This window comes from Nycticebus coucang, chromosome 9 (assembly GCF_027406575.1).
Source record: "Nycticebus coucang isolate mNycCou1 chromosome 9, mNycCou1.pri, whole genome shotgun sequence".
Taxonomy (NCBI): domain Eukaryota; kingdom Metazoa; phylum Chordata; class Mammalia; order Primates; family Lorisidae; genus Nycticebus; species Nycticebus coucang.
In genome coordinates, this window is record NC_069788.1 from 83735412 (window position 1) to 83756637 (window position 21226).

Genomic DNA, 21226 nt, shown 5'->3' on the forward strand with positions numbered 1-21226 from the left:
TCCTGGCTGTCTCTTTTGGACTGCTCCAGTTTACACACAGATCTCCTTCAGAGTGAACTGTGCTGGAGTTCAGCCATGAAGTAGTTAAGAGTATGGGGCATCCCTTCTCTTACTGGGCTTTGGTCTCCAAATCTCTACAATTCAAAAGGACAAGGAAAGAAATATACTGAAACATTAACAGGGGCTGTCTCAGGATTAAGCAATTATTTTCCTCTTTTTGAGTCCCCAAATTATACACAAGTAGCATGCACTACCTTTAGAATAAACAAACAGATATCTAACAGTTCCTATGGACCACATTCCTCCTCTGTGACTCCTTTCCTTGTGAGGTCTGGCAGATGCAAGGTAGGCAGGGACTGGTGTGGCTCCTGTCCAAGGTATTGCATTTTAATATTTACAGCCAAAGGTGGGTTGACAAGGCAAGACACTACTGACACCTCCTCCTAAGAAAAGCCTTCCTCCTGTCCACTATGCACATTTATGAGGCTCTGGGACACCAACCCCCAACTCTTCTGGACAGAAGGGATGGGTAAAGTTTCCAATTCATCTCAATGGGAAAGGCATCTTTAGTACCTCCTGAAAAGATGGAACCTGAGATCCCAAGAGTGCCAGAGACAAAGGATCCAGCACTCACTCAGTGATGCTTGATGGAATTTCTAGCCAACAAACGACAGCCACCTGGTCTGAGCTGGGCAGAGTCCCAAGCCATTCTAAACTCCCCTCCCCCCTCCACCATCTCTTCAGCTAGCTCTTTTTCTTCTTTCCAGAGGGTCCCTCCATGTCAGGTTGAGATCAGGTGTATCCTTCCCAGACCCTTCCCTAGCACACCTTCCCCTTCTGTTTCAAGGTCCCACTTCCCTCACAGATGCCATTCTTCTGAGCAAGCAAGTGTCCAATGCAGTCTGTGACCTGGGTTAAGTCCTGGTCTGGCTACTGTCTTTACAGTTACCTGGGCAAGGTGAAACAGGAATTGGTGATAGAGCTGGGACCAGAGCCAGGACAAACGTCTCTTGGCCCAGGGTTTTGTCCACCACAGCACACTGATGCTCAGCCTTGGTTAAACAAACTGCTCTACCTCTGTGTTTGGAAAACAAAGGTAGCTAGTGTTTAACCCTCTCTCCCAGTTCAACTTAACAGTAGACAAATAGTTGCCACCCTCCCTATTTTTCTAAAATTTTATTTTATTATTATTATTATTATTTTCTTTTTTGAGAAAGGGTTTCACTCTGTCACCCAGGCTAGAGTGCAGGGGATCATGATAGCTCACTGTAGCCTCAAGCCATTCTCCTGCCTTAGCCACCCAAGTACCTGGGCCTACAGGTACATGCTACCATGTCTAGCTACTTTTTCTATTTTTGTAGAGATAGGATCTTGCTCTCTCCCATGCTGGTCTTGAACTCCTGACCTCAAGCAATCCTCCCGCCTTATCCTTCTAGAGTGCTGGGACTGCAAGTGTGACCCACCACCCTCAGCCATAGACCTGATTTTGATAGCAGTTTGGTTGCTTGCTTAATGGAACCCTGTATGAATTCTCTAGTATCTTTTCTACCCAGTTCTTGCTACATGAGTTTAGGCTCACAGCAGGCTGAGAGGATTGCTGGAGGTAGCTGACTTGTTAACCACTGAAATCTTGTAATAGATTCTCATACCTGAGCTCTGGCCTGGGACTTAGTGACCCATGGGTAAAGCTACATCTAAGAGCTCAGGGTCTAAAAGACCTGTTGAGAGGAAAGGTCATCATTTACAATGTGGAGATGGCACTTCAGAGAGGAAGGAACTTCCCAGGGTCACATGGTGAGAAGCACCTACAACCCTTGCAGTTATGTACCAAAAATGATATATCAGAGAGGAAAGGCCTTCTAATTCTCACAAATGAGAGCAGTAGGCCTGGGACAACCCTGGGTGCCAGTGAGAAGCACTCCTTTGACCCCCTGTCCCCTCTCCTTATACAGAAGGGTCATAAGGCCCAGGGAAAGGTGAAGGTTTTGCCCAAGGTCATGCCCACACCTGGAGCAGAACAGGGCTAGAACCCAGTCTCCGGCTTCCAGGTAGGGCACTCTATCCCATGTGCTTGCACCACTCAGGCTGAGCTCCTCATGTGTTTTCCTAGCAAAATATTTTTTCTTCCTCCCCTAATAAGCTTATATCAGGATACAAAACTAACCTTAAAATGAACCTTAAACAGAGTAAACTGCAAAAAATCTTTCACATAGTAATGATTTACAAAGCATCTTTGCATCCTTTTTTTTTTTTTCCTGGTGATTTATCTGCCCAATCATCTAGTGCTAGGCCAATTAGCCACATTTTATAGGTGGGGAAACTGGAGGCTCAGAAAGGGTGAACGATATGCCCAAGATCACATGTGCCTCCAGTGACCAGTACCCTGGAACAGGAGCCCACGTTTCCTGATGCTCAGCCACTTCTGTTGCTTCTACCTCACTACTTCCCTAAGGATATCACGTAACCTCCAACCAGTCAATGACAGATACTCATCCCAAGAGCCAGAACTCCTGCCCCTTACCCCATTCCCCCCAGGCCCAACCCTAGGAACAGGCGGGAGGAAGGATAGGCCCCTGAGGAGCAGGAAGGAGAGAGGAGCTCCCATCACCTACAGTTTACTCTGCAAAGCACGGTGCAATCACAGTGGCAGAGGCAGAAGCAGTGGAAGGCCCACTCCCTGCTGACCATGACTGTAGGGCTCTTTGGCACAGGCCGGAGGCACCTCTTATACCCAGGCTACTTACCGCTTCTTCCCCAGCTGCCTGGCTGGTGCAATGGGTAACTGATATGCCACACGGCTGTCAAGTGGGCTTCACCACTTTAATTTTTAATGAAGCTTCCCAGCTAACCTATCAGAACCCTCCTGTCTATCTGACTCCAGCAAGCTCTGGGGGCCCTATAGGGCCATCTAGACCCCTGTGGGACTTGGCCCACACAGGCCTTGGTGACACCAGGTATCAGACAGAAGAGGAACATCCCCCCACCCCCCATGTGGCTCTTTTACCCTTGGTGATGGTATAGAATGGGATAGGTAACCAGGCAAAGGAAGAGCCCAGGAGCTGCTTGCCTTTGCGCCCGTGCTTCCCAGCCTCCCTAGGCCCTCCTGACAACTGTTCCTCAGTCTCTCTTCCTAGTCATGTCTGCTCACTCTGTTGACCTGTCCCTGCCACTCCTGTTTTCTTTCCCAGCCCAACTAGGTCCAAGGCTGCAGGAGATCAGTCCTCCAACCTATCAGCAAACACTTTCTCTCTCTGCCCTGGGACCCCTCAGGCCAATGATTGGGCAACAGTACTTTGCACTCAGCCACATCATACCTGTGAACACAGTGACTGTGCCTTGTGCCTGAAAGGATCATCTACACACCACTGAGTGGCAAACTCCTGGCATCCATAAAGCCTGGGTAAGTTTTTGCCCTGACACCTTCCCTCACTCCTCCAGGGGCAATGTTAGGAGCTACTCACATGGCACTCACTCACTGATATTGTTATGTGTTTGTTTACTCCACTGACCTGTGAGCTCTTGGAGAGCGAGTGCTGCCTCTGATCCTTCTCTGTACTCTAGCACCTAGTGCATGGCCTGGTGTAAAACAGACACATGTGCAGATAATGCCTGTGGGACATGCTCAAACTTGGCAACATCCCAAACTTTGGGATGGAAAACCCAAGTTAGCACCTGCTCACAAAAGTAATGCCCATTTCCCCACTCCGACTTTGACTTCTCCTGCATCTTGGCCCTGTACTGGTCTCCATGAAATGCTGCCTCTGCTGTGAACTGTCTCTCGGGTGTATCCTCTCCGGCTTGTCTAGATCCAAACCTCACACTCTCTCACTTGGGGGCTTTCCAACAGCCCCCAGTGGGTTTCTCTGTCACAGGCTTGTCCCTTTGGGTCCATTCTTACAGATGAAACATCAGAAAGTATGGCTCTTCATGCTGTTCCTTGGCTAGAAAACTAGAAAACAGTGGTTCCCCACTGGTTCACACGGGGATTCCTGACTTTGAGATTCCAGGCCTTTTTAGCTCCAACTTGCCTGGCCTAGTCCCTGATGGCCTCTTCCAGGACCTGCTTGGATCAGGCCAGCAACCACATCAAGCTCTTTCCTTCCCTCAATATCCTGACTTCCTTGGTGTCTTCCCTTGTGAATGTGCACTGTTCCTTCTTTCTGCCCTAGAGTAGAATACAAGCACAAAAAATATGCCTGAGTTTTAAAAGTACAATTGGCTTCAAAGGAATCTCTACCCTATCCATTAGACCTGCTGCCTTAGAGGAGCATCTGAAGCTTGGCACGTTATTTTCTTTTTAGTTTTCTCCCCAATGCAGGGCTCACATGGTCCTGCCCATTCAAACCCTTCCCCACACAATTAACAGATCCATTCTAGTGGGCCTGTTACCTTGAGCTACCTACTTCCTTTCCCTCTTTGGTACTTTATTTCCCCACCTTTGGGGCTAGAGGGTAAGCATGATGATGAGGAGGAGAAAATGACAGCAGCACCCACCAGTTATCGAGTGCTCACTATCTTCCAGCATTGTTCTAAGCACATAGGCTGAAGTCACTTAGAACTGAGTTTAAGTGCTGGCTTTGTCACTTACTCTTTGATCTTCTCCACAGCTCCAGGCAAAAGTCTAAGCCCTAGGATAGCACAAACTCACAGATGCTCTGGGCCTGTGTCTACTGTGTTTCCTTTCCTTGGACCACTCTTCTATCTTCTCTATTTGGCAAACTTCTGTCTGTTCTTTAAGACCCAGGTCAGGGCCAGGCATGGTGGCTCATACCTATAATCCTAGCATTTTGGGAGGCTGAGAGGCAAGGGGACTGCTTGAGTTCAGGAGTTCAAGACCAGCCTGCGAAACATAGTAAGATCCTGTCTTTACAAAAACTAGAAAAATTATCCAGGTGTTGTGGTGTGTGCCCATGGTCCCAGGAGGGACTCAGGAGGCTGAGGTAGGAGGATCACTTGAGCCTAGGAATCTGAGATTGCAGTGAGCTATGATCATGCCACTGTTCGCAGGCCTGGGCAAAAAGGTCAGATCCTGTCTCTACTCCCAGTGGTCTCCTAGTAGCCCTCTCCCTCACCTCAGCCTATATTCCAGCCCTGCTCTCTGAGCTTCGAGAGGCCCTGTGCTTCCTTCCATCATGTCATATGATACATTGTGTTGACAAATATTTCTTTCTACCTGGCTGTGAGCTTCATAAATGCAGGGACCATGTCTTATTTATCTTTGTGTGCTGGTGGCTGGTCCAGAAAGATGCTCAGTAATTCACAGATGCTCTGTTCATTCATTCATCAAAGTATCACTGTGCTGTGCATTGGGAATGCAGCTATGGATACAAACTTCTGCCCTGGAACTTACAGTCTAGAGAGAAGAGATAGGCAGTAAATAAAGATTATAAGACGTAGGAAGAAAAACAAAGCAGAGTAAGAGAATGAAAGTGACAAGTGATTGGGTCCCACTTAAGAAAGGCTACCTCAGGGCCGGGTGCTGTGCTTCATGCCTCTAATCTTAGCACTCCGGGAAGCTAAGGTGGGTGGATTACCTGAGCTCATGAGTTTGAGACCAGCGTAAGCCAGAAAGAGACCCCCGCCTCTAGAAATAGTTTGGCATTGTGGTGGGCATATGTAGTCCCAGTTACTCGGGAGGCTGAGGCAAGAGAATGGCTTGAGCCCAAGAGTTTGAGGTTGCTGTGAGCTGTGATGCCATAGCACTCTACTGAGGGTGACAAAGTGAAACTCTGTCCCAAAAAGAAAAAGAAAAAGAAAAAAGAAAAGCTAGCTCCCTGGACAGGTAAACAGTTAAGCGGAGGACCAAATGAAGTGAGGGAAGGAGCCATGAGGTTATGTGGAAGAAAGAACATTCAGGCAGAGGATACATTAGGCATAAAGGCCCTGAGTCAGGAGGAGGCCAGTGCAACTGGAATGAAGGGGCTGAGATAAGAGTAGAGGGCTTGTGAATTCAGAAAGGCAGCTATGCAGACCTTGGTAAGAATTCGGACTTTGTTATGGGTAAGACTGGAAGTCCTAGGTGGTTTTGAGTATGAACTGACCAAACTTGACTTAGAATCGAAAAGATCAACCTGCTTGCTATGTGGGAACAGACTACAGTGGGATAAGTAGGAGGAGGCAAGCTGAGTAGGTGGCTCTTATAGAAGCCCAGTGTTCACTGAATAGACGGATAAACAGATGAATGGAGGCAGGCAGCAGACAAGAATGTGGGGCAGTGCCTCAAATGCATACATCTTGTCTACTCTAGAAATTCAGAGTTGTATTCTAAGTTTAGCACTTGGCTTTCTGAGTCCTTAGGGATGCTTATCTACTAAAATATCTGAGTTGGGTCTTATCCTACATGAACTAAAGTTGGCAGAAGGTTACTTGTGAAATTACCATTCTTTTTTTTTTTTGCAGTTTTTTGGCCGGGGCTGTGTTTGAACCCGCCACCTCTGGCATATGGGTCTGGCGCCCTACTCCTTTGAGCCACAGGCGCCATCCTGAAATTACCATTCTTTAATGGAAGAGATTATACAGCCTATGTGAGAAATAAGAAAATAGATGTTAATGAATTCTTTGCTCACTTTGGAAAATGTGGGTATTTGGCTATAAAGATGGGCTAGGTGAAATGTCTATAACAACCAATCCCTGACCAAGTCTCACATTATCATTTAGAAAGCTCAGAGGCTACTGGCTGAGCAGGGTCTCTTTTGAGAGGCAGTCTTGTCCAATGGGCAGAGCCCTGGACTTGGAATCAGGAGACCTGGACTATAAGCTGGGCTCTGTTACTCACTAGTGTGGCCTTGGGCAAGTTTCTTAACTGCTGTGCGCCTTTATTTCATTTCTTTCTTTCCTTTTTTTTTTTTTTCCTATTGCCCAGGTTGAAACGCATGGCCTGATGATAGCTTACTGCAACACTGAAGCAATCTTCTTGCTTCAGATTCCTGTGTAGCTAGGACCACAGGCATGTACCACGATGCCCAGTTATTTAAAAAAAATTTTTTTTTGTATAGATAGTACCTGGCTATGTTGTCCAGGCTGGTTTCAAACTCCTTGCCTTCCAGAGTGCTAAGATTTTCTTCATTCTTAAAGTAGAGACAATAATTGGTAATGACTCTCTGACAATTCCAGGAGGATCTTGTGAAGACCCAGTGAACTGAGGTCCAGGCATAATGGTATGTAGGAAGGTGGGGGCTTGTTCCTTTCTGTAAGGAGTGTTAACTCTTCCAGTAATGGGAGTGACTCTGGTCATTACTGAGGAGTGAAATCCCAGGACAATGCCTAGGGACTGGGTGTTCCAGAAACAATAACTTGTATTCTTACGGTGCTTTACAGCTTACAAATCACATTCCCATCTCATTTATCATTTAAGCCTCATGATAATTTTGTAAGGTAGTTATTAAATCCATGTCAAAGATGAAGAAACTAAGGTTCGGAATAACCTTAGTTATTGAAATGGCATGCTCAAAATCTGTGGGACAGGCTGTACAGCAGGTGCTTGGAGCCAAGGCATGGCACTCTGTCTCCTTCTTCCAGAGTCTCTGTGCTGACTGGAGGGACTACTCCCTGAGCTCTACCAGGAGGTGTGTTGGGCAGGCACTGGCAAGGCAATGCTCTGGAATGTACCACTAGATATCTCAAGCCTTGACTGGGTGTGTGATGTCTAAGCTGTATTTATGCAAGACTAAAAGCCCCAAAGGAATCTTGCCATTAGTGTCAGTCTCCAGGACTGGTGGGAGAAGGTAGTCTTTCTTCCCTGGGATGTAACTGTGAGAAGGCAGGAGCTCTTTAAAGGAAGACATGGCAGCAGCAGGAAGCTGGTGGGATGTTCAGAAACTAGAGGCCCCCATGAGGGACACAAAGTACTGCTAATGCACAGAGGGTGACCTCTCCCTCTGCAGAGCCGCTCCTCAGACCTTCGTTGAACTACCAAACCACGAATAGCTGCTCATGCTACCATCTTTCTTATTGTCAGACCCTCCCTATCTGCCCCCAGTCCTGCAGGGCCCACTTTCCTGCTCATCCCAGTCCGAGTGTTCTGACTTCCCTGTTTCCCAGAGGGTGGGCTATTGGCACTACCGTAGGAGTCAGTATTGTTAGCTACCTTTGCTCATTTTTGAAAAAGAATAACTTTCAAATTGTTACAGTAATTTACAGGTAACAAGAACTCTTACAAGCATCATGTCGTGTCATCCTCACAACAACCCTGTGAGGTAGGTATGACTGACCCATTTTACAGATGGAGAAGTGAGCCTCAGCAAGGTTAAGTGACTTGCTCAAGGGCATACTCTTGGCCCAACTGGTGTGCCTGAATCCACATCAGAAGCTTCTTCCGTAACACACACACACACCTCAGAGTCACAAATAGCTGAAAGCCCTTCCTCAGGACTGCTGGCTGGAAAGGCGTGCTCCTCGTTTGGGTGGTGCTAAGCAGGCCAAGGTGACGGGTGCGATTTCTGTGTGAGACAGTTCCATTATCCATGTCCCTCAATCACAGATAGCACCCCTCACCTTGAGCCCAATTTCACAGGCTTGCAGTCCAGTGGTGCTGGCTCAGGAATTTCATCTTCATCTTCAGAGAGGAGGGTGCCATGGCAGGAAATGACACTCTCCTCACTTACCAAAAACCTCTGATGTCTCAGTGTCTCTTCAGTAAACCTGGGATACAGACATGAACATCAAGGCACCTGCCCTCAAGGAGCTTACATTCTAGACAAACTCAGAGCCCAAATATACAGGACAGCAGGAGTGTGTTCGGAGTGGGGAAAGGGGCATCTGAGCTCTCCTGGGGCAGCCAGAAAGCTTCCCGAACACAGCAAGGCAAAGGATAAGCAGAAGGTGACCAGAAGACAGCAGAGAGGAGGAAGGGTGTGGTGTGGAGCCAAATATACAGAGAACATAAGTGTGGGCAGGAGCCAGGCCAGGGGATAGACCCGGGCTGTTTTAGAAGTATCCCAAGGAGGTGTGTGTCACACTTTATGGGGGCAAGACATGATTGCAAGAGGGACTTTACCTAACAATTGCAATCAGTGTAACCTGGCTTATTGTACCCTCAATGAATCCCCAACAATAAAAAAAAAAAAAAAAAAAAAAGAAGTATCCCAAGGAGGACTGAGTGAAGAAGGGAGAAAGCTGATGAATTAAAACTCCATCACACTTCAGGAGATAGACAGTGTGACTGAGGTGGTGACAACGGAAGCCAATGCCAAGTCAGAGGTATCCTGGGGCTCAGACCAACATATGCCCTTCATTACTAGATACAGCCCAATACAACTTGAATATTGAGCTGGAGATCCAGGCATAGCACACATCCGGGTCTTGATTTGCTCCTGAAGCTTGGTATGGATGTGTCTAGATTGAAAACATTAGACAGTATGTGGGCTTTTGAGGGTTCAGAGATGAGGAAGACACTTTCTGAATTTCCAGCCTGACTTAAGGCACACACTGGGAACAGTATGACATGTCTCTTCAGTGAACCTGGGATACAGACATGAACATGTTGTGATAAAGGCCACAATAAAGTACTGTGGGAGTGCAGGGGAGGGTCTAAATAATCATCTGGGGGAGCTGGAAAAGGCTGCATCTGAGCAACAATACTCTGAAAGGCTAAGATTCTGGAAGTGTGTGGGAAAGCGAGAGGGAGAGAAGCAAGGGTCATTCCAGCCCAAGAACAAAGTGTGACTGTGTGACTTGTGTGACTGTTGGCATGGATGGGCAACAAGGCCCTGCTTGATCCAACAGTCCAAGAGTAGGCATCCTTTTCCTGTGAGAATGGAGGTCGGCCAGGAAACAGATAAGCCTAACTCCCCGAAGTGGCCACCAGAGGGCAGTCAGGAGGATGAAGGAGGCCTGGGGGCAGGCTGTTTTCTTCCCTTTCCGCAGGGCCATCCTGTGCTTGCTTTCTGGTTCACTCAAGACTCAAGACCAAGAGGCATCTCAGGTGGCAGAAAGTGATAAATGGTCTCAGCAGTCAGGGAGATGAGGACAGTTCAGTATTGCTGTCTCTTTAGGAAAAAAAGGTAGGTAATTTCCAATGGAAAGAAGTTTATGAGAAGCGAAATTCAGCCCCAACTCCAAGAAGCTATGAGGTTTAATAATGTTCACTCCTTCTATGAAGAATAAGAACTTGGCCTAGTAATTCTCTTGTCTGGGCTCTTTCCCATGACTGCTGATAGTCCAGCCACTGGATATCAATTAAGGGTATGGGAGGTTGGAAAAATTGGGAAGATATTTATCATCCAGTACCAAGACTGTCACTTCTTGAAATATACCTACGAGGCTATTACAAGCAAACCAAGTAAAAAAAGGATATACCATTATGTTAAGATGCCAGTGAAAATAAGCACTTTGACCTGTGTTTTGGTTTACCCAATGTGGATTTCCATTAAGCTACCAAGATTTTCTTCCTTTTTCTTTTAGAGTCCCACTATAGAAAATTGATAAAGCAGAACTGTTTTGGCTGCATCAGGTGAGGCCCTGTGTATTTCGGTGTATCCCTGGAACTCCTCAAAATTGTCAGCTTGAAATACACCATATTCAACCCCCAAACTGCAAACAAACTCTGTTCCACCCCTGCCCAACCCAGGGGAAGATTTCATTAGTGAAAACCAAAAGAGAAGTACTGGTCAAAATCTAGTTATCTCAATCCTGTTCCTTCAGCCTCACCCTGGTCCTAAACCCAGAGAAAATGATCTTTCAGGAAAGAATGCTTGTTTCAAACCTATTTCCTGGGCTGGTGGGAGAAACCTTGGGTATGGCCACAGACCCTGGGAAAGTCCTTCCCCTTGCCAGTCAAAGTTTTGTCATTTACAAGATATAAACTCAGTCTCATGACACTTGAGGCTTCTTCCCTGGTTCCCACTGATGGGCCCCACCTTAGCCTAGAATATCTGGCTTCCATAACAGCAGAGGCTTTGATGAGGAAGATTTTCTCGAAAATTCACTCCCAGCAGGTGGCTAAGTCCTATAATCTTGAGGCCTTGTTTCAAGTGCCACCAGGGCTCTGCTCTCTTGAAATAATGGGAGACAATTATGAAATAATTGTGGTAAGTTCTGAGAGAACCTACACTAGTTTAATGAAAGACTACTGGATCTGGGGACAAAAAGTGGAAAAGGGTGGGAGAGCAGCCCTGAAGTCCATCTTCCAGGTACCATGTCATGTAACCCACCACTGGTCCATGTTATTATTATATCTACTTACAGATGAGGTGACTTGCTAAGGGTCTAACTGCTCATAAGCAGTAGAGAGGAAATCTGGATGCAAGGTAGTCTGGCTCCAATATACTATGTGGCTTCTACTATGCCTCACTGACTCAGGGTGAGAAGAGGAACTGTTCTCATCCCAGAGTCTCTTCTGACTGGGTCATGGGCGGAGTACTCACTTCCTCCATCTGGGGCTTAGTTTTCCCAGCTGAAAGCTAGGGCAGACATTATGCTATCTCCATGGCACTGTTAAGTGATAATCAAACAAGACAACAGATATGATCCATGAAGGAACAAGTGTGATTTTTATAGAAGTTCTATTCCAGTAGTTCTTAATCCATTCAGACCCAATGGCACCCTTTTTATAACAAGCACTTTGTAGTGCTCCTTGTATTATCCTGAAATAAAATTTAGATTATATAACCTACTTACATAAATAATGAAACGGTTGATATAATGTCTTGTGTATTAAAATGAGAGGTAAAGAGAGAAACATGTACACCATAACATGTGAAAGGTCAGACACAACTACATCAGGACACAGAAGCAATCAGATGCTCACACCTACCTACAGGCCCTGGGTGTGCCGCTGCTACAAACGGGTTTGGGTCTGGATGACCAGAATATCACAAGTGACAATGCTGGAAATATGATTTTCCAAAACAGAAAATAACTGTTGGTAAAGTCACACAAAAAAATTAAGTATAATTTTTTTTTGATGTATGTGGTAGTTGCATTCTTAGAAAATTCAGCATATGCTATAACTGGTTAAAAACAATGGGTGCTTTTTCTTAAAACAGAGTAAGTTCTGGCTCAGATAATTGAAAATAAACCTACAAGTATTTAGTGGGACATGCAAAACAATACTTCATTCTGCAGGATTACCCTGCACATTGCAATGTGTCTAGCACACCCAGCCCCTCTGTCCCCTAAATCAGTTTTTTCCACTTTACTCCCGTTGAGAATGCCTTATCTAGTCCAATCCTGCCATTTCAGAGTATAAAAAAAACAATGCCTAGAAAGAAGACAGAACATACCTGAAGCTCCATGTAAGGCAATGGCTGAGTCAGGGCAAAAGCTCCGACTCCTGACTTCCAGGCCAGGCTTTTCCCACTAATTCAAATGAACTCACAGAGAGACAAACTTTCCACAGAATTTCAGACACTATGGCAGGGGAGCCATTTATCTTATCTGAAGAGGACTTGCCAAACTGCAACTATTACTACAGTCACTGCTGCTACTAGTCAACAGCATAGTGGTTCCTATCTATGCAATGCTCAGAAATCTTCTATACCCATCATCTCTTTGGACTCTAAAGCTGTGAGACAGACAAGCTATGGGTAACCATCCCCATTTTACAGATGAATAAAACAAGGTCTGAGAAAGGGAAATGATTTGCCCAAGCCATGGCACAGTCAGGTCTAGCATCCGGGTCTCCGGCTTTCCTCAGCACCAGGGCCTCTTAATCACCCACGCAGATGGCAGTTCACCTGGCTTCATGAAGAAAAAGTCTTTAGTCTGGTAAAAGACTGTGGAGGACAATCAGTACTCCACTTCTTAGATAAGGAAACTGAGGCCCACAAAGGTCACTGAACCTGACTAGAGCCAAATATCATGAATCTTAGTCCAGAAAAGAACCTCCTGTGCCTTGGAAGATTGCTGAGACTCGAAGTGAAAACGCCGATGCAGTTTATCACGTATTTCCTGAGCACCCGCTGTGCATCCCCTTGCTTAGGAGAGGCAGGCATGACTGAGACAGCACAGGTCCTGCTACCAGAGGACAGCAGCTTAGCAGAGACACTGACACCAAAGAGGTATTCTGAAAAAAACCATGGTACTTAAACTTCATGGCACATGAAGAAAATGTGAGGGACATAGGGTGCTAGCTGCACCTGCCCAGCCAAGGCAGTGGGTGTAGCAGCAAGGGTGTGGGCCTGAGTATTGGCTAATGAGTGCAAGTCCTGAGCTTTGGGCCCAGTGGCTCTATAAAGGCTCCCTTTCCTTCTTCCTCTTCAAAGAGAGCAGCAACTCCAAAGGTTAAAAAATAGGTCAGAGGAGGAGGAACTGGATTAAGCATCTTTAAGATGTTTCTTATCTTTAAGTTTATTTGTGAATCCTTACTGAATGTAGCCCAGCACGGGAACTATTTATCTACACATTGATTACACAGTGGCGCTGCCTTGTTTCTTTTACATGTTCCCACAGTGACTCATTTAAGGAAACCCACTCTCAAACAGGCACCCAGACTTCTGACAGCTTCAAATAAAGATCATTATTACTGTTACTATTATTACCATTTTTTACTGAGTAACTACCTCAACCCCACCATAATGGGAACTTTGTAAGGCTTAGAAAAAGATGTCTATAAAAAGAGAAAAAGACAGATAAAGATGAAAAGGGGTGTACTCTACAGGGATGTTGAGAACCCACTGGGGATCAAAGGGACATCTCTGCCCTGGAGCCTCTATACTAGTACAGAGAGTGCCTTATTTCTTAGAAGTTTTACAAATAAACCAACTGGCTAATTTCACAAATTAAGAAACAAGGCCCATGAAATAACTCATGCACAAAGATGGTATTTAATCCATATAAATAGCCAATTAATCAAATATGAGAAAAGGTGCAGAGGAAGAGGAGCAGCCAAAGCCTAGGATCTGATAGCAATGAAAAGGAATGTCTGAAGGTCTGACAGAGAAGGGAGATTTAAATAGCAACCACCATAACAAACAGGAGACTTGAAATTAAGTCCTCTGGGGCTTCAGTAAAGCAGAGGCAGACAACTCTGCACTCACTCTGAGCCCAGTGCCACCTGAAAAGGTCATACTAGGTTTTTAAAAACAGAGTCTATTTATCAAATATTTACTGTGTGGATCAGGAACTGTGTCGAACACTTTAAAAGGATGATCACGGTTACTCCTCAGAACAAACAACCTCTGAGGAATGGCACAGGTCAGAAGACAGGCACAGAAAGATCAAGTGACTTCTCAGGATTAAGTACATACGCACACACACATATACATGCACACATCTGTAGTGCACAGGGCACTGGATGTGAGGTCTGAAGAGCATGGAGGTGGCTAACATGTGACTTCTGCTCTCAGGAGCATATGTTCATGCACTCAACACTCAATAGCTCTTCTGGATGCTATAGGCACGTCAAGCACTGTGGTGGGAGCTGGGGTCCAGTGGTTAACAGGTCAGACGTGTCTTGCTCACCAAGCCTTGTGGAGACCAACCAGCAGCCAGGCCTTCATACTACAAAGTAGCAAATGTCAACAAGGAAGCACAAGAAACGGTGCCTCCAAAAACAGAGACATAGACACTTGGAATCGAATTGAAAACCAAGAAATGAAACTAACATTTTACAACCACCTAATCTTTGATAAACCAAACAAGAACATACCTTGGGGGAAAGACTCCCTATTCAATAAATGGTGTTGGGAGAACTGGATGTCTACATGTAAAAGACTAAAACTGGACCCACACCTTTCCTCACTCACAAAAATTGATTCAAGATGGATAAAGCACTTAAATTTAAGGCATGAAACAATAAAAATCCTCCAAGAAAACATAGGAAAAACACTGGAAGATATTGGCCTGGGGAAAGACTTCATGAAGAAGACTGCCATGGCAATTGCAACAACAACAAAAATAAACAAATGGGACTTCATTAAACTGTACAGAAAAGCTTCTGTACAGCTAAGGAGACAATAACCAAAGCAAAGAGACAACCTACACAATGGGAAAGGATATTTGCATATTTTCAATCAGACAAAAGCTTGATAACTAGGATCTATAGAGAACTCAAGTTAATCCACATGAAAAAAGCCAACAATCCCATATATCAATGGGCAAGAGACATGAATAGAACTTTCTCTATAGACGACAGACGAATGGCTAACAAACACATGAAAAAATGTTCATCATCTCTATATATTAGAGAAATGCAAATCAAAACAACCCTGAGATATCATCTAACCCCAGTGAGAATGACCCACATCACAAAATCTCAAAACTGCTGATGCTGGCGTGGATGTGGAGAGAAGGGAACACTTTTACACTGCTGGTGGGACTGCAAACTAGTACAACCTTTCTGGAAGGAAGTATGGAGAAACCTCAAAGCACTCAAGCTAGACCTCCCATTTGATCCTGCAATCCCATTACTGGGCATCTACCCAGAAGGAAAGAAACCCTTTTATCATAAGGACACTTGTACTAGACTGTTTATTGCAGCTCAATTTACAATCGCCAAAATGTGGAAACAGCCTAAATGCCCACCAACCCAGGAATGGATTAACAAGCTGTGGTATATGTATACCATGGAATACTACTCAGCCATTAAAAAAAATGGAGACTTTACATCCTTCGTATTAACCTGGATGGACGTGGAAGACATTATTCTTAGTAAAGCATCACAAGAATGGAGAAGCATGAATCCTATGTACTCAATTTTGATATGAGGACAATTAATGACAATTATGGTTATGGGGGGGGGAACAGAAAGAGGGAAGGAGGGAGGGGGTGGGGCCTTGGTGTGTGTCACACTTTCTGGGGGCAAGACATGATTGCAAGAGGGACTTTGCCTAACAATTGCAATCAGTGTAACCTGGCTTATTGTACCCTCAATGAATCCCCAACAATAAAAAAAAAAGAAAAAAAAAAAAAAAAGAAACGGTGCCTCACCCTGATCTGGAGTGGGATGAGGGGCCACAGAAGTCTTCCCAGAGAAAGTGACACCCAATGAGACAGAAAAGATAAGTACACAAGCAGGTGAAGTGAATAAAGATAAGCAGAAACCAAGAGTTATGGGAGGCCTTGCGAGAGGTTGGGGGGATGAGGGAAAGCTTCCTGTGGAAGAGCACATAGCTGGGTCTAGAAGGCTGGGAAGATTTTGATAAGTAGAGGTAGCAAAAAAACATTCCAGGGAGGGTACAGTATTTGAAAAGTTTGGCCTCCAACTCCTACAGGACTCTGCCCTTTCTGGGTTTGTCCTTGGCTATATGCCTATTTTATTGCCTGTATATTTTTAGAAAAGAAAAACAATAGCTAATCAGAAGGCTCCCCGTGTGCCCTTATTGTCACTTTTGGTATCCTTTTCCTTTAAACAAATATCTCCGAGATAATATAAAATGACAACATTAAGCCCCAGAGCTACAGAATCCTGTCTCTTTCATTTCTGTCCATTTAAAAAAACCAGTGATAATAGGATGGTGGGTAGCAGGATCAGCAGGCAGCAGAGAAATACGCTGACCAGAACTCCCCTGTAAAGAGAGGAGAGGAGTAGGAAAACTCCAAGCTTTCCTCTGGTGGGACTCCTGGGATTCCCTTCTCCTCTACTGCACCAGCCAAGGAATATCTCTGTGACCTGCCAACAATAAATAAGAAGTTCCTCCAGTGGAAGGAAAGGTCCAGACAGGGAAAGAGAATGGAAGCTAATAGTTTCTTCTATGCCTATGCAGACAAGCACAATAACAATGACGACTCCTAAAATGTAGACAGTGTAGATGTTGCAGTGAAGGACGCACGAGCACGGAACATACCACGATGGTAGACTGCCTCCATTCATTTGTCAAAGGAAATACAAAGTCCCTTTGTCATTAGAGGATAGACATTCTTAGAGAGTGGGCAATTTGCAGATGAGACTAAAGGTCCAAGGAGTTTGCATTCTCCATGCTGTACTGCACTTAGTCAAAGTTACTGCTGAAAATAAAGGGAAAAAATGAAATGCAACAATTAATGTATAAAAAATGTTCACCCTTACTAGCAAAGGAAAATGCAAAAGAAAATGTTTTCCTTGCCCTTGTGTTTACTAAGATAATGAGAATACTCATGTATGGTGCTGATCAGTGTTGGGGCAGTGGGCAATTGTCACACATGCTGGATAGAGTATGCAGGGGTCCTCAAACTACGGCCCAAGGGCCACATGAGGTGACGTGATTGTATTTGTTCCCGTTTTGTTTTTTTACTTCAAAATAAGGTATGTACTGTGTGCATAGAAATTTGTTCATGGTTTTTTTTTTTAAACAATAGTCCGGCCCTCCAACGGTGTGAGGGACAGTGAACGGGCTCCCTTTTTAAAAAGTTTGAGGACCCCTGGTATAGAGTATTCATTCCAGAAGGCATTTGGCAAGATATACTACAAATTTAACAAAAGTGTATACATTGTTTAACACAGAAATATGCCCAAGGAAATAAATGGACAAGTGTGTAAAGATGAATGTAGAAGACACAAAGCATACGTACAGATAAGAATGCCTTCTATTACTTGAGTTTAATAATGAAAAGTGGAGACAACTAGTACATTTAAAAGCAGAAAGATGCTTATGTGATATATCTTTACATGGTATTCAGTGGAGTGGAATACCATACCACTTGACATGGAAAAACATTCATACTATAGTGCTAAGTGACAACTGTCCCTCTAATCATAGTACCTGTGACACCAAATGTATGAATTTTTTTTTTTTTGAGAGTCTTACTTTGTCATCCTCAGTGGAGTGCCATGGTGTCATAGCTCACAGCATCCTCAAACTCTTGGGCGCCAGCTATTCTCTTGCCTCAGCCTCCCAAGTAGCTGCGACTACAGGTACCCAGCACAATGCCCAGCTATTTTTATTTTATTTATTTATTTATTTTTGAGACAGAAGTCTTACTATGTTGCCCTTGGTAGAGTGCCGTGGTATCACACCTCACATCAACCTCCAACTCTTGGGCTTAAGCGATTCTCTTGCCTCAGCTTCCCAAGTAGCTGGGACTACAGGTGTCTGCCACAATGCCCGGGTATTTCTTTGTTGCAGTTGGCATTGTTGTTTAGCTGGCCCAGGCTGGGTTCAAACCCGCCAGCCTCCATGGATGTGGCCAGCGCCCACTCTTTGCACTAGTATAAAGGCTCCTAACCACTGTGCCATGGCTGCCGAGCCAAATGTGTGGATTTTCTAACAAAGCAGTTCTCCAATTCTCTGTGGACACCAACTCTGTGGACTATAATTTTTTTTTTTCTGTTTCTCTCCTTTTCAAAATTTTGGAATATTATAGAGGTAGAAATGTTTTGGCTACATGAATTGTTTTTGTATAGTTTGAGTCAACCCATTAGTGTGATTTTACCCATTCACTTCTCTCCCCTCTCCCACCTGCCTGATTTCCACTGAGTTTTACTTCCATATGTGCACATGAGTGTTGATCAAAAATATGGAACACTTCACAAATTTGCATGTTATGTGTAAGGGCCATGCTAATCTCTACATCATTCCAGTTTTAAAATATGCGCTGCCAAACCGAACTCGGTGTCTTACAATTTGATTCAATTGTGATACTAACTACTTAGTTTGTGTAGATCCCGTATGTCAAGGGCTCAGCCCCATTAGACTGCCTCCACACATTTTTTTTCTTTTTCTTTTCTTTCTTTCTTTCTTTTTTTTTTTTTTGGAGACAGAGTCTTACTATGCTGCCCTCAGTAGAGTACTGTGGCGTCACAGCTCACAGCAGCCTCCTACTATTGGGCTTAAGTGATTTTCTTGCCTTAGCCTCCCAAGTAGCTGGGACTACAGGCGCCCGCCACAATGCCTAGATATTTTTTTGTTGCAGTTGTCATTGTTGTTTAGCTGGCTTGGGCTGGGCTTGTACCTGCCAGCCTTGGTGTATGTGGCCGACACCATAACCACTGTGCTATGGGTGCCGAGCCAACTGCCTCCACACTTTAAACACTTATCACAAGTTATTGCGTCTCCAGGTTACTAACAATTCTGTCTGACTTGGCTATAGATTAGGGTTCCCATGACTTTCTCCTTAGGTTTCATAATTTGCTATAATGACTCACATAACCCAGGAAGACACTACATTTATTATAAAGGATACAGATGAAGAAGTACACCGGGTGAGGTCCAGAAGGGTTCACAGCACAGGGGCTTGTGTTCTCATGGAATTTCTCATAGAATTGGGGTATACCACCAACTCCATGTATATATGTTCATCGACCCAGAAGCTCTCTGACTCCCTTTGTTTACGTTTTCTAAGGAGGTTCCATTAGGTAGGCAGGATTGAGTAAATCACTGGCGCCTGGTGATAAACTCCATCTCCTGCCCTTCGCCCTTACCTGGAGGTTGGTGATGGGGCTGAGTGCTCCAATCTTTAATCACAAGATTGGTTCCTCTGGCAACCAGCCCTATCCTGAAGCTATCAGGGCACTTCCAGACACTAGTCATGTCTTTAATTTACCAAAGGACACTTATCCCCGCCCAGATCCCAAGGGTCTTAGAAGCTCTTATGTTCGGAAGTGGAGATTAAGACCAAACATTATGGGTGGCTCCTGTGGCTCAAAGGAGTAGGGTGCTGGCCCCATATGCCGGAAGTGGCAGGTTCATAAGCAGCCCCGGGCAAAAACTGCAAAAAACAAAACAAAACACTACAACAAAAGATGCTCTATCATCCTCTCACTCAGGAAGTCACAGGGTTTCGAAGCTCTGTGCCAGGAGCAGAGGCCAGGTATACATTTCCTATTATGCCATAGAAGGTTACAGGACAGTGTGTACAGATGACTTTAGGGCACTAGCTATTCGTTCATATGTGAATATAAAAACACCTGTAAAGATATAAAAGATATATAACTGTTAAGAGCAGTTAGCTCTGTGTTGTAGAAATACAGGGAATTTCCCCTTTTCTTATCTATATTTTCTATATTTAATAACAGACATGAATTACCTAATAGGAAAAAAGACTGGTTGACTGAGTGACTATGGCTGAAGAGGGATCCTGTCTCCTGAATGTGCTGGAGAAGTAAAAAACAGACATTCCATTGTTCCAGTTTCTTCACAGGATTTTACCTGCTTGTAGCAATGAGTTCCTAGCATATACATGGTGAACTAGAATTCACCCCTTTCTAGACAATGTACATAAAACCATATACCACTGGGGCTGGACAGTCTTCCAGTGATCTAGATCAGGTCTGTATGTCCCCTTTCAAAGATGGAGAAACTGAGGCCCACAGAGAAATGACCTGTTTAAGGTCACATAAGTAAGTTAGCAGCACAATCACATAAAAGCATATAGACTCAGTAGCCTTTATACTGGTTAATGGTTAGTCTCCTAAACCATTAACTGATATCTGATATGAGAATAAACTGTAGAAGGGAAGAAAACTGAGCTGGGCTGGGGTGTCAAGGAACAACCTGTAAACACTCCTCCTTACCTGATGAGTGCTTTTACCAGAAGGAAAGTGTCCTCCCATCGAAGATGCACACAGAGGAGGTCTAAGTAAGGTGCTTTCTGGAGGTGGTATCAGCAATTTTGATGCGGAGGTGGACCCTTGACTCTGAGGCCTATGTCTGAATAATTCTTTAGTAAGGGGCCATGGGCCAGAGCCTGCCCAAGCTCAGGCCCCAAAAGTAAGACCACCTGCGGCTGTTGGTACAAGGAAAATGAGCTTGTCTTTTTTGGTCTTCCTCTCTGACCTATAAACGTAGTGCAGAGTTATAGAAAAAGCACTGAATTTCAAACAAGAAGTCCTAAATTTCAGTCTCGATTCCACTGAAAGATTCTGGTAGACACACAATTTTTTCTGAATCCTAGGCTCCCCATCTGAATAAATGTGTGTAACAGTAGCTGGCCTGACTACCTACTAGAAATAAAAACCAAATTATAAATGCTTTATAAAGAGTATAAAGAAGTACTTCCTTGGCCAATAAAGTCTTCCTATGGAACTGCTAGGCCCTTACCCTACTATGTTGCTTGGTGGGTGGGAACCTTTCTTTAAACAGGGCAGGGAAAGGGCACAAGTAGAAATAGTCTAGTGAAAATCAAAAAGCCCAAGCTTTAGGGCCGGGCGTGGTGGCTCACACCTGTAATCCCAGCACTCTGGGAGGCCGAGGTGAGTGGATTGCCTGAGCTCACGAGTTTGAGACCAGCCTGAGCCAGAGTGAGACCCCATCTCTAAAAAATAGCCGGGCGTTGTAGTCCCAGCTACTCAGGAGGCTGAGGCAAGAGAATCACTTGAGTCCAAGAGTTTGAAGTTGCTATGAGCTGTGATGCCATGGCACTCTACTGAAGG

The 21226-nt window shown here is 44.8% G+C and overlaps 1 protein-coding gene and 1 pseudogene across 5 annotated transcripts in view; both read right to left on the bottom strand.

Annotated features, from left to right (window-relative positions):
• EVL (Enah/Vasp-like) overlaps window positions 1–21226 on the bottom strand; it is a 213842-nt gene that overhangs the window by 31598 nt on the left and 161018 nt on the right. The window lies entirely within an intron of this gene.
• On the bottom strand, window positions 18367–18466 carry LOC128595121 (uncharacterized; annotated as a pseudogene).